This window comes from Ambystoma mexicanum, chromosome 2p (genome assembly GCF_040938575.1).
Source record: "Ambystoma mexicanum isolate Mex_15411 chromosome 2p, UKY_AmexF1_1, whole genome shotgun sequence".
In the NCBI taxonomy this organism is placed as follows: Eukaryota; Metazoa; Chordata; class Amphibia; order Caudata; family Ambystomatidae; genus Ambystoma; species Ambystoma mexicanum.
Window position 1 is genome coordinate 402,999,419 of NC_090923.1, and position 15,085 is coordinate 403,014,503.

The following is a 15,085-nucleotide window of genomic DNA, read 5'->3' on the forward strand; positions in this document are numbered from 1 at the left end:
CAGCCGACAAATACACTGTGTACCACAGTCTGTGTGTACACACCACACCCACAAACCTTATTGACCAATACCGCAGCCTCTACAGGCCCATTTCTATGGCCGTCATCTGCAAAAGGGGTGTATCTAGCACATGCCACCCTGCAACTATAGCGATGTCTACAGACTTTTCGTGCTGTGCGCGCGCAGGTGTGGGGGAATAACTTTCAACTAGGGTAGGGGACATTGTTAGTTGTGGTGGCTCTGGAAAGAACCTTTTTTGTTGTTGTTTTTGGAAGGTGCTTCCATAGAAACACCTTTATTGCGGTTTTTATAAGTATTTTTGTGTTTTGTATGTCTGCTCACATTCTTACAATAGGGTCTTCAGTGCAGCCTGTAGATTCTGAAACAAAATGTAATTGCCACTGGTCGACAAAGACACGCCATTTGCTTTGGAAAGGTGTATATATCAAGAACCAATGTTCTCATTCTTACAGGAGAACATCCCAGCAGCACTCAAGAAGTCACACATGCTTCTGTTGATGAGACCCCATTCTGACCTCTGGCTGGTGACAGGAATCATTGGAATAGTGCCATACTATTCTCAGTGGTAAACATGAGCAAAGCACCTTGGCAGTCGGAAAAATGCACTGCACTGCTTTCATCATCTTCTTCAGTTGACGGTACACATGGGAACAAGGCATGGAACCCAAAAAGAAGGCTCCAAAGTGCACAATCACAACATGTACAGTTGCAGAAGTGGCCGTGCGTTGACATTCTATAAGCACTCCGCCGAAGCAGCACGCTTCGACACTGCACCACAAAGCCTCCACTCCCTCCAAATCGAAATTGCCACAAAAGCCTTTTTGGAGGTCATACAGGAACAGCTCTTCCACAAAGGCATCACCCACAATGAAAAACTGTTCGTCTTGACATGTTTGCCAGCCACACTACACAAAGTAATGAATACAATTATTGATGCCCTTTTCTGTGACACACACCTTGAGCACCTGATTGGACATTGCCCACAGTCCCATTTCCATTGGCCAAGCATTGGCCAGCATGGTGAGAAGCGCAGAATGTGGCACATGCCCTTCCCCAAGTACCGCGAGAGCCACGCCCCAGTGAAGCAAGAGGAGTCCTTCTCCCTATTGGTGCCCTTGCCTGTGCGCACACCATGAGCACCTGATTGGACAATGCCCACAGTCCCATTTCCATTGGCCTGCATGGTGAAAAGCACACAATGTGGCACGTACGCTTCCCCATGTACCACGAGGGTCGCGCCCCAGTATAGCAGAAGAATTCCTTCCTTGTGCACTGTTTCTTGTCCATCACTACCTGATTGGGGACTGTTAAATAGTCACACATGCATCCACAAATGGCATTCAAGAGGTTAGCATCGTACACTGTCACTTCTGTACAACACTTCATATGTACCGTTGCACATTAAGCCTCCAAGTGGTGTTTCATTGTAAAGCACGTCCAGTAGAAAGTTCAGTAAAATAATGCAAAATTTGTGCATCAATATTCATCCACGTGTGCACCCATCACCACAAACTGAAGGTATGAAAATTATTTCTGCGAAATGTGTACAACTCTGTTATGAGTACCTGTGCGCATGATATGTTCCACTGAGCATCCAGTATGTTCATAAAAATGTTACTGTTTTTTTTCTCTCATCCACTGCCATGTAGTGACACGTCAATTGCATATGCTTACAACATTCCGTTTTACCCATATCACCAATTGTTATATCGCAACAGGAACGCTCTTGTTTCCTTCCGACAATAGTACACATTTTTTTCACCACTAACCCATGTCTTACAGAAATTTTAAAAATGTGGCTTCAAAACCAGCACTGCATGTATATTAGCAATGTAAAGCAAGGTTTGAAAACCTCACTGTCTCCACACCTGTGGTTCTCTGTAGGCTGCACTATTGCAACAGCCTCGGTCGAAATTTGCCTCCTTCAACTCTACATCCTCTGCAACTCATCCAGGAGAGGACTGTGCACCTTGTCATTGGCCTCAAGCCCAGGGAAGGTATCTCTACAGGACTGAAATGTCTGCACTGGCTCCCAGTACCTGTGAGTAATAAGGTGAAAAGCCTCTTCATAATAAACAAGGCCTTCTGGGCCCTGGGGCTTCAATACCTGCAACTGTCACTTTGTAAATATGTGCATGCTCGAGCTCTTGCCTCATCCACCTCCAACTCCCTCAGGATCACTTGCTTCTGCAAGCATTCACTTGGTGGTAGATCTCTTTCTTTTGGCTGGGGCCTTCCTCTGCAATAGCCAACCAGCCTCCCTGAAACCTGAGGAGAACCATTGCTGGTTCCAGAAGCAACTGAACGTCTTTCTATTTTACTAATGTTTTTGCTCCTTCTCTCCTCTGCTGACTTACTGGCTGAAACTGATTCTGCACTGCTTACCGGCCACCCTCTGATGTCAGCCCAAGTCCACCCCCCGGCCCTTTGCACCCCTGCACTGCCTTTCTGGAAAACACCTCACTTGGGGATTGTTTGCTGTATCCCTAACAGTTACACCACCTCCAGATGTCTGCATGTATCCTTGCACTTGCCAGCATTGGGCTGTATTTTCACTTCTTGGCATTTTTTCTTCTTCCCATGTACTGTACTTTCACCTCCCACCCCCCATGCACTTGGGGGATCTCAGTGCCAAGTGGCCTAGTAGGTTTGTTGTCTCTGTCTCGCCTCTGTTCCCCCTCCCTTGCCTCATTAAACCTTGCACAGCTAGTTTATAGGCACACTGTAAATGGCATATCATACAATTTTACATCATATCATATCATACCCACATTGCATTCGTCACAACAGGATGCCTGCCACATACATTGCGCACTTCATAGGTTTGTTTTCCCGCAGTACTGCACTTACAACAATTGTTTCAAAATATATTGCACAAAAACACCACTGAATGCATGTTACCAACTTTAAGGGGGTGGGGGTTTGGGTGTTAGTACTGTGTCTGAAAAGATGTGTTTTTTTTTATTTCTTTTTTTTCCCTGTTTTTGGTATGTACATGATTGCATACAATTATTTTTTGTGTTGCCTCTCTTTCGATGCGTTTTTGTTTGCTTCTCCTCCTGACATTTTTACAGACTGAAGGTGAACGCTTCTCTTACATTTCTACAGGATTCTCTGAAACGCTTTGTGCATAGTGGCAAACAAAACAGCATTGCCAATGGAGGTAAACAAAATGCCATTTCCTTGAAACCACTGCAAATCCTGCTTGTCAATGCTGTCAAGTCGGTGCAGAACATCCCAGCACTGCACATAAAGTCACACATGCTTCCATTTATGAAACACCTCTTGACCTCTGGCTGTGGAAAGATTACACCGGCATGGTCCTATGCTCCTATTGGTGGTATGGCTGAGAAAATCAACTTAGCAGTGGGAAAAATCTGCATCACTGCTGTCATCAAATTCTTGAGATGACGGAGCAAACGTGAGAACAACATGTTCCCCAAATGTAGTTCTCCATAATGCACAACGACTACATCAACAGTACTGACAGAGGCCACACATGAACAAAGGAGAACCATTGCACTGAAACCCTACTCAGACTGTGCCCCAAAAAGCCTCAACGCCTCTTTCCACAGCGTATCTGTGCAGATCTTGCACAAAGGTATCACCCACGTTGAACACTCTGCGTCTCTCCATCTGTACCAACCTCACTGCATCGACTTTTGGGGAATGATATCACCACCCCTTTCCTGTCAACCACACGCTCGACATCTGATTGGCGAAATTGCACAGTTCCATTTCCATGCCCACCATCCTTAAAAGAGCAGGATGTGGCATGTGCACATTTCCAGTTACAGTTAGTGCCCTGCCTCGGTAAAGCAGGGACAGTCCTTTTTCCCTTTCCACTCCAGCCATGCATGCAAGGCACTAGGCTCTCACCACAGAAAACACACAATAGTACACTATATGTTTAAATGCTGATGTCATGTGCACTGCACTCCCCATCTGCAATTGAACCTTCCAGCTTTCACCCTGGGCACATATTTGCATGCATGGCTGCATAATGTTGCATTGGGTGTGCTGAACGGTATGTAGGAGGCCGTGTACATTTGTCATAGTTTACATGTGTGCTGCTGAGCACGTCCTTACATGCTGCAATATCGTAAAGCACTCCCTAAAGAAAGGGCGTATAAGGGCCAAACCATAGAAAATGTAAATGGTGGCATGTGGCTCCCTATTGTGCAACAGGGGCAATGATGTACACCATATGCTAATGTACACATACCAGCTCACTTCTGCTGGTCTACCAGTCTACAATGTCCTCCACAACCATTGTGTAAAAGTCACCAACTTCAAATGCATGCAGAGTGACAACTGCATGGCTGCATTATGCTGTGGTGGCTGTGATGAATGCCTAAACTGTTGGGTGCAGTTGTGGTGAACGGTATGTAGGAGGATGTGTACATTAGTCATAGTTTACATGTGTGCTGCTGAGCACATCCTTTCATGCTGCAATATCTTAAAGCACTCCCTAAAGAAAGGGCGTATAAGGGCCAAACCATAGGAAATGTACATGGTGGCATGTGGCTCCCTATTGAGCAACAGGGGCATTGATGTATACCATATGCTAATGTACCCATACTGGCTCACTTCTGCTGGTCTACCAAGTCTACAATGTCCTCCAAAACCATTGTTTAAAAGTCACCGACTTCAAATGCATGCAGAGTGACAACTGCATGGCTGCATTATGTTGTGGTGGCTGTGATGAATACTTAAGGTGTTGGGTGCAGGTGTGGTGAATGGTATGTAGGAGGCTGTGTACACTGCCCATATTTTACATGTGTGCTGCTGAGCATGTCCTTTCATGCTGCAATATCTTACAGCACTTCCTAAAGCAATGGTTTTATAAAGGCCTAACCATAGCAAATGCAAATGGTGGCATGTGGCTCCCTATTGTGTAACAGGGGCAATGATGTGCACCGTATGCTAATGTACACATAGCAGCTCAATTCTGCTGCTCTACCAAGTCTCCAATGTCCTCCACAACCATGCGTAAAAGTCACCAACCTGACATACATACAGAGTGACAAGTGCATGACTGCATTATATTGTGCTTGATGAAAGCCTAGGCTGTTGGGTGCATGGCCTACAACCTACGGCCTTTGGCCATGCACCCAACAGTCTAGGCCTTGCCTACACCCACCATAACATAACAAAGCCATGCAGGTGAACATGTAGGCATGTGCCACACTACAGAAAGGCAACATAGGCACTAGCACTTCTACCCAACCTCTGCACCCTAAAACAGGGATGCAAGCGCACATGTTCCACTTACCGTAATGCACAAACATACCACAGTGTTTGGCACCGCTATTCACTTCCATTCAGATATTGTAATAATGCCAACCAAACAACACAATCTACACAACGTTGGTTGTGCTCTCCACACTCTACTACGTGCATACAAGCAATAGTGCATAGTGCACTGCAACACTTACTAATTTGTGCTATGCAGACTACCCAGGCACATATGAAAACCAGTTAAACCGTAACTTCGTGTATATGTACACTATTCCAATAGTGCACCCAGTGGACACTCTGCATGAGTGCTCACTGCAGCATCTCCACCCATACACTGACAACTGTACGATATGCTAACAATAACCACACCAAACAATATCTGCAATGCAGCCAAATCACACACACAAAGGAACAATGTGGCACCTACTTGCACCCAGTGTACATAGATTTTCAACCAGTGGACATATTTTTCTGTGCAAGGGCTCCAGCCATGCATCGAAGGGGCTACGGACTTACCACACAGAACACACCATAGTACACACTTTGTTTAAAGGTTCATGTCATGTGGAAGGCACTCCCTTTCTGCAATTCAGTCTACCACAACTCATCACACAAAGAGATTGCCACTGGAGCTGTCATGCCACAAGGAAGGCTGCCTGCAATTACCACAAAAGATTGTTGCCTGCTGAGGTAACCTCGAATTGGCATAGTATGCATGGAGACTGCTGGCACACCACCATCATCTTCTTCCCACCACCAGATGCCATAAACCCACCACCAGATGCCATAAACTATGTTTTCCTGGTGCTTTCACCACTGCATTGTCCTCGGATACAACATGCCGGCATTATCAACAACTATTGATGCACAACACATCACCGCACACTGCCGTGCAATCAAAATATTGGCTGTGCAGTGAACAGGGAAATGGGACGCCAGAGCGGAGGCAGACATGACTACTTTTAGTTGCTACACTGTTACATACAAGAGGCCCAGCCATGAACACAATGCCTGAGGGGCTTGGCACACAGACCACAACACCATACTCCGATACACCATGGTGGTGTTTCCCAAAAAGCTTTGACGCACAGCATGCTTCTCTCCAGCCAACCACTGGCCTTGTCCAAAGTTCATCGACAGCACAGTGTACTGCAAGCCAATGAACCTTCTGTCCATGGAGTGAACAGGGAAATGGGTCAGCTGAGCAGAGCCATATATCACACATTTTTGAGACGTACATTTCAGTTCTTTGCAACAAAAGTACTGGTCGGATTTCCACCAAACCCACAAAGGCATGCTTTCTGACCCAAAGACCCAAGGTGAAAATCCATCCAGTCGTTCGGCCTCTAGCCATGCGCAACCTTTTTCCCCATTCAGTCTATGGAAAAAAAAAATTTAGCGACCCCTCCTATAACTTTGCCCCCCCTGCATAAAACTTCACCAATCTTGCTGAAAAAATTCAGAGCGGGCCATATACTTTTTTGGAAAAGTTTGGTAAGGTTTCCTCCAGGGGGAGCGAAGTTATAAGCTGCCGAAAAAGTGATCTTCCTATGGGTTTAGCAACTTAACCATACCTACACGCCCACTACCACGGGCCGTGTAAAATATACATATAGCGGCCATGTATTTATGGCTAAGTTGCTAAACGTGTAGGAAGAGCACTTTTTGAGCGGCTTATAACTTTGCTCCCCCTGGCCCACTCCTCACCAAACTTTGCAGAAATGTATGGCCCACTCTGAAATTTTTGCAAAGTTTGGTGACGTTTAGTCCAGGGGGGCAAATTTATAGGGGAGGGTCCCGAAATGTATTTTTTTCCCATAGACTGAATGGAGTAAAACATTTCTGTCACGCCTATAGCCCAAACCGCTGGATGGATTTTCACCAGATTTGTGGCAGGAGCAGTGGCTTGGTCCAGAAAGTGTGCTTTTGTAAATTTGATAAAAATCCGTCCAGCAGTTTTTTTTAAATGACCAAAAAGTAGGTCTCAAAAAATGTGTGATATCTATGTCCGCTACGCGGACACACTTCCCTGTTCGCTCCGCGGACAGGACACTGATTGGCTAATCAGCTTGCCCCATGTCCGCGGACACTTGACGCTCGCTGAATGGTTGGAGTGAAGTGTGAGGTGCGTCAGATTTTTGGAAACCATCTGGGATTAATGTACAGCGGCCGGTAAAAATATATATAAAAAACACAACATTGCACTTGTCAAACTTATCAAATAATCTCTGGGGAGGTGAGGGGTGACGAGGATGGGATGGAATATGGCTGCAAAATGCAAAAAAATTGGTGTTTTTTGTTTCAAAAGTCCGCAAACAGTTTGGATGTTCGTGAACAGTCCTGTGAAGTTCACGGTCACCTCTGCATTACAGGGTTGGTGAAAAGCAGTTCTTGGATGGCTTATAACTTTGGCGCCACTTAATGAAACTGCATGCAATTATATTTCTGGCCTGATTCCAAATGTGTTTGCAAAGTTTGGGGGGATTCTGTCAAGAGGGGGCAAAATTAGAGGGGGGTCTCAAAATAATGTAAAGGCTTATAAATGAGGTGCCATTAGACAAATCTGCACTTAATTTGGCAAACTTATAATACATATAGATATAAATGTTTTTGCAAAGTTTGGTGGGATTTTGTCAAGAGGGGGCAAAATTAGAGGGGGGTCCCAAAATAATGTAAAGGCTTATAAATGAGGTGACACAAAAAAGGGGGCAGAACACAACTGTGTATAAATGTGTTGCAGCATAAAAGGATTTCACAGTCAATGAGTGGAACAATGGAGAATAGGGTTGTTTTCCAAAGACAGAAGCATAGTATGATTTTATAGCTAAACCTCCCTACTCCCCGTCTGGCTCTAGGGTGTGCTTGTGGGCCACTTATCTACAAGGGACCGAATAAGAAGGTAAAGCGAAATTATTTTTGGATAAACATTTACAATCTTATAGAATGTTTGAACCCCATTTGTCTAAAAAAGAAACTAATTAGAACCAAACTACATGGCCTCCTCATGACGGAATACCTACGTGCATAAGCGGCACCAGATGTTTTGATCATTCGTATTGAACCGCGTATTTTCCTCGACCAACTCCAATTCCACAGGGATTGGAGCTGTATTGCCAATAAGTGTACCAGAGATTGGTTAATCTTAATTATAAATACAGCTAAAACAGTGTCAATCAAACTGATGGCAGATATCAAATTAAAGATTGACCAACTCAAGTCCACAGCCATCTTGGAAGCTGTCAAGAAAAAACTAGAAGATCTAGACACTGTCATTAAGGAGTTTAAGGAAATTAATTTAAACAAGAAAATAAGAAAACCTAAAAAAAGATATTTCCCAATTTACGCATGAACGAACATATCCATATATAGTGGACAGTTATTATGAAGATACGGCCTCCAACCAACCTCAACAATCATCCAATCAAGGATGGAAATGGAGACAACCAAGACAAAACCAAAAGCGTAATATGTCAGCAGCATGGAGCTTTTCCAGTGGTAGCTCAGATGAAGATACAAGACCAGGTACATCAGGGGCATACGAACGGAACAACTCACATAACCGGGATCAATCAAGTGACAGACGAGTCCAATTTGAAGACCAATTTAACAGAAGAGGACAAAATGCAACAAGGAGGCCTTTTTTAGACCGCTGTGGCAGAGGAAGAGGCCGAGGGAGAGGACACAACCAAGACTTACCCAGGATCACGAGAAGCAGGGGGAAAGCATTATTACAACAACCAAATTACTAGTGATCAACCTGCCCACACAGCCACTAGCCATATCTGAAACACAGGTTCTACAAAAGGGGCTGAGCTTTGTACCCACCGCACACTATGATGCCTTTCAGACAAGGATTGACTTCGCCAAATTGATGAGAAAAATGTGCTTACGCCAGTTCTTTGGCAAAGAAGTCTCTGACCAAGAGGATAGGGCACAGAAGGACATAACATGATTACTTCCCAAATCCACCTTCTATCCTTTGAGAAGGCCATTTTGAAAAAAATGGAACTTATCGAAATGGATCAAAAACCCACATTTCAAAACATCTCAAAAACGGAGCGTAGCACACTTCGTAACCTAAGTAGTAACAAGGAGATTACGATTAAGCACGTGGACAAAGGGGATCCATTGTCATGACGAATACCACTGACTATGACTTAATAGTGATCTCTCTACTTAACAACAGAACAAACTATCAGATCCTTCCCGGTGATCCGACTGGCACCCTGCGGACATTGATCACAGAATAGTTGAAGAAGCAGCTTGTGAAGGGCACAACAGTGTGAATGAAGCAGTGTTTCTCTGTCCTAAATTTCCCAAGATACCCACCATTTTATGCACTCCCTAAGGTGCATAAGGGAATTTCACCATCGCCCAGATGACCGATTGTGGCAGGAATTCAATCTATCCTTTAGCCACTCTCGGAATGTGTAGATTTTTTTCTTGAAAACAGAGATACCCAAAATGTGGCCTTATCTAAAAGACACCACTATTGTCTTGAATATGGTTAACAACTTACCATTCAATCCAGAGACCCAATACCTTGCTACACTCGATATAGAGGCCCTGTATACCATTATCCCTCAGTTTGAGACTCTTCAAATTGTGGAGAAAGTGCTCTTGGACCTAGATCCCCCCTTGGACTTGCCACTACAGTTCATCCTACAATTACGTAAATAGCACTTACAAGGAATTTCTTTCTATACAAAGACGATTTTTGTCAACAATGCTCCGGGACTGCCATGGGAGCTACCTTTGCTCCATCTTTGGTGAACCTCTATGTGGCTGAATTTGAGAAAAAATACATCTATCCAGTCTTCAATCCTTTCTAAGCGCAGGTCAGCTTGTGAACCCTCTATAGAGATGACATTTTGGTCATCTTCGCTGGGGATGCCACTGCCTTTGCTGAATTCATGATCTAGCTCAACTCCAGGAACCGATTTCTAAAATTCACATATAACATTACAAAAGAAGTAATACAGTTCCTGGATGTCAAAATAAGAGCAGAGTTTACGTGACAACTTCCCTTTTGGTCAGTTTTTGCATTACCGAAGAAATTGCTCCACCCTTGTAGAATATGATGTACAGTCACACGTTCTTAAAGAACGTCTTCAGGAAAGGGGATACCCGAAAAAACTCACTAGACAAGCAAGAAAATGAGCTTGCAACATCCTTCGGGATATAACCTTACAACAACAAACACGACCAGAGGTCCTCAGACAATCACGGCGGTATACAGCTATTCCAGCAAAATAAACATCATAAAGAAAGAAATTCTCAAATTATGGCCTATTCTGAACGTGGTCTCAGTAGATGTGCCCACCCCAAGGTTCACCATTAAGAAGAGAACGAGCCTCTGGGATACACTGGTACACTCTTATCAAACACCAAGCATTGAGACACAGCAGGCCATACTGTGGGACACTGTGCCACCCATGGGACACTCCCTGTGTGGTCAGTGCAATGTCTGTAACCTCGCCTCACGGATTCATACACTAGAACTGGGCTTAGCTTCCCTGTGGAGACAAAACTCCCTTACTAACTGCAATACCCCCAGTGTTATCTATCTAATCCAGTGTCCATGTAATTTCATGTATATGGGGATGACTTGCAGACCCATTAAAAAGCGTATACAGGAACATATGTCCTGCATTAGGACTAAACGGGAAAATGCACCCTTTGTAGCACACTTTGTCCAAAAGGGACATAATGTACAAGATCTCCAATGGAACATTATTGAGAGAGTTAAATGTCCTAGGAGAGGGGGAGATATAGCAAGTATGCTCTTTAAAAGATAACAAAACTAGATATTTCACCTCAGGACAGATAAGAAGGGCCTGAATGAGTCAATTCCGTGGCAGACTCTTGCAGTAGCAGATTGACATTAGGGTCCCTTTCTGTCCCCTCCTGGATAGACCATACATACAGTATTACATCTAGCGAGTTGATTTATCTTTCATATTCCTCGTGAGGATAGGTACCTACCCGTCCATCTGGGGTGCACTTAAAAAACAAGCATAGAAGGTCTTGCTTTTTCCCACAGGGTAGTGCATTCAGCAATCCCCGTGACACACTGAGTCATTACTAGAGACCCAGACCTCCTGAAAAAACCATACAACAATATTTAGCACTCAAACAATGTAGCCCCTGGTGGCTTAAGAAATGGGGCTAAATGGATTCATTCACCAATGAAACTGGTGGGGACTGAGGTCTGATCTAACAAACAATGAGTCAATGTATCTCTGCGCAATACGAGTGTTTGATACACAAAACAGAGTGAACACATCCAGTGTATTCATTATATGTAAAGGTTCCTATGACTGTTACATTTGAAGCACTGGAGATACAGTCGCTGTTAAAACGGGGACACATACCGGCGTTATGCCTGACTGGCCTAACTCTGATTAACAACATTTTTAGTGACCTATGCCGTCTGTGGACATATTGTCATGCCGACGTATCATGTGACTAGTTCACGTGAACACCAGTTTTCTCTGTTCTCTATATTCGTAGTCACGGCTCGGGCAGTGAATATTTTAGGTTTCCCGGAGACCCGATGCCGAGCAGCTCTCTCCTTTTTTTGCTTCATTGGACTCGCCACTAGTAAGTAAGATGAGAATGTCTGCCTGCTCACTGCTTTTACATAGGCCCTTGGGTTGGCCCACTGCACAACAGACTGTGCCTTACGTTCTGATTAGTAGGGGGACTTCTATATAAAATGGGCAGTATTCCACAATTGAAATGTGGATGTTCTCCTCTAGGGACACGGTATCCTCGCAGAATCAGGGGGTACTTATGAACAACCAATCCCCAGAACGTAGGCTCGTATGTTGAAATGACAGAGATATGGCAGTGTGTTTTGATAGTCGTTTGATGGAAATAGCCCCAATAGACCATTGTTGTTGCACGATGGCCAGCAAGTGCCATTGGGAATTCCAATCTGGACATATAGATCGAACCTGACTGGGGCAACATGTAATTGATGGGATAGCCCAAATGACTATCATCGGATGCACACTTTTCATACAGTTGGTTACACCACAAATCAGTATACTATGGACACCATCGAGTGACACACTATTTCACCCTGTGTTTTTTTACAGCAGCAGATATCTGGTACATGCTGCATGAACAGTATTACACAAGATCTGTTCTTTTCTACACCACCAGAACTCTGGGGTTTGGCCTTGAACAAGGGAAGGTCAGTCACTTTGGATGATCCCAGTATCTGTTGGACAGTGTACTTTAACTAAGAAAGGCCTAACAAGGTCTGGGCCGTTCAAATAATCATATTGAATGTTTTTTGACAAATATGTGTCCTGGACCTATGTCTCTATGAAAAACCGTAATTCTAAGAAAATCACTAAATGCACTGCTATTTCTTTATCAATTAGTTTGGAGCTGCAGCAGAAATAGTGACCAGGGACTGTTTTTTCTCTGTTCCCAGGTTCACTCGTGAGCTTTCCAGTCCTTGGCCATTGAAGTGGGGTAAAGTATACCTCACCTTGGTGTTCTGGACACTGAATTATTATGTGTACCTGACAACCTTGAAGACTGTCCTGATGAAAGTGTCAGTTCCACACCTGTACCACTGAAACCGGTATGACAGTGGTTGTTATAGAGTTGAGGTCACATCCACTCTACCGTCACTCTGAAACAACCTTTTAGATTTCCCATGCTCTGCCCTATCTCTAAGCAATAAGGACAGTAGGCGTGGATGTGTGTTTGTGTCTTCACCTTTTCCCAAACACGGTTTGCCACTATAATTGGCAATTCTCCCAGGCTGGGCATTTACATTTGTGTGTTTTTTTAACCAAAGTTTCCCTAGGTTAATAGTACATTGGGATATTAAATAACTACGTACCCACAAATAGAAAGCTGAAATGATGCCATAGGTGTTGCCTTTTTAACAATACTTTTTTTCATGTATATACATACAATGAACATGAGTGGCAAATGGGGTTGAAACAATCTATGAGATTGTAAATGTGTATTCAAAAATAATTTCGCTTCACCTTCTTATTCTGTCCCTGTAGATAAGTGGCCCACCAACACACCCTAGACCCAGACGGGGGGTAGGCAGGTTTAGCTAGAAAATCGTACTATCCTTCTGTCTTCTGAAAACAACCCTATTCTCCATTGTTCCACTCAATGACTGTGAAATCCTTTTATGATGCATCACATTTATACACAGTTGTGTTCTGCCCCCTTATTTGTGTTACTATAATGAATGGTTAGGGTAGTACCCTGTACATTGTTTATACAGTGCCCTATAGTCTGTGACTACTTATAAATGAGGTGCCATTTGACGAATCTACACTTATTTGGCAAACTGATAAAAGATCTAGATATAAATGTTTTTGCAAAGTTTGGTGGGATTTTGTCAAGAGGGGGCAGAATTAGAGAGGGGGCCCAAAATATTGTAAAGGCTTATACATGTGGTGCAATTTGACAAATCTACACAAAGGTTTGCAAAAAGATTATAGATCTAGATATAAATGTCTTCGTAAAGTCTGAATGGATTTTGTCAAGTAGAGGCTAGGTTATATGATGATTGTAAGTGCATACATTTGATACTTTTGAAAAAATAAAACATGGGTGGATTTCCAGCAAACTTGTGTAAGGAGCATTGAGAAGGACCGGAAAGCATGGTTTTAAAAATGTGCCCGTGTTTTATTTTTTGACAAGTGTCAAAATGCAGGTACAAAAAATAGTGATATACCTTTGGTGACTGAGGTGTAGCCTGGGGCCATGGGCAGTGGCCAGATTGTGTGGTCATGGAATAAGGTCATGATCCGGACAATCTGCCTACTGGCATGATCACAAGGTACATAACATGGTGTTAAAGTGGCCATGTCCACCTGGGACTGGCTTTATCGTAAAGTTATTCGAAATTGGGATATATTTGAAAGGGAAGAAAAATGTGCTTGTGGTAATATGGTCATAGAGGTCTCTTTTTGCCTTCTGCAGGCTGCCATGAAAAGCGAAGAGGGGCCCTGTATGGAACCCTGCCTTCCCTTTCCATGGTGGCCATCTTGGAAAAGGATTTCTTAGCACCCTGGATTCCCGCTTTGTGAATCTAGGGTGCTAAAGGCCTTTCACCAAATTACAGGGGCTGGAATGGGGGGATAATGGTCCAGAGGCCTCATTATCCACCCTCGCTTCGCTTGGGCTGATAACTTGGGCAGCAGGGCCGGTATTCACCGTTCCAGTCCCAGGAACAGAGGATGAACGCCACAATAGTTCCATTAACATAACACAAAACACAAATGGAAATATTGGAAAATCTTATTGAGTCTATGTACTTTACTGAGCAATATAAAGCAGCGGAGTCTATATGTTTTTTAGTTCTATTTTTTAACTGTGAAAGGTGGTTCCTAAAGGAACATTTCTTTTGTTGTTTTTGGATGTATTTTTTATTTTTTTGGCAGGACAGCTAAGAACAAAAGGTGCGGAGGGAAATGAGGGAAGAGGCACCAAACACTAATATGGAGGGCTAGGTGGACAGGGGAAAATGTTGCGCATGTGTTATTTCTAAGGTAGGGGCAGTGTTTCTCATGCTCCTTGATTACAGCAGTGGTGGTGGCTCTTGGGGAGGAGGGATGGCATTAGCTGATGCCATTTTAAGATAAATAGCAGTTTTGCTAAAAGTATGTACTGTGTACTAGATTGTTAATGGATAATGAGTAGGAATAGGTATTGGAGCTGTGCAATGGAAATTTTAAGTTGAAAGTTCCTAGATCAGTAGAAAATGCAGTTCCGCACTACCCGCGAAGCACAGATCTTATTGCGAAGTGCGGACGGGTTCTCGGACACGTCATCA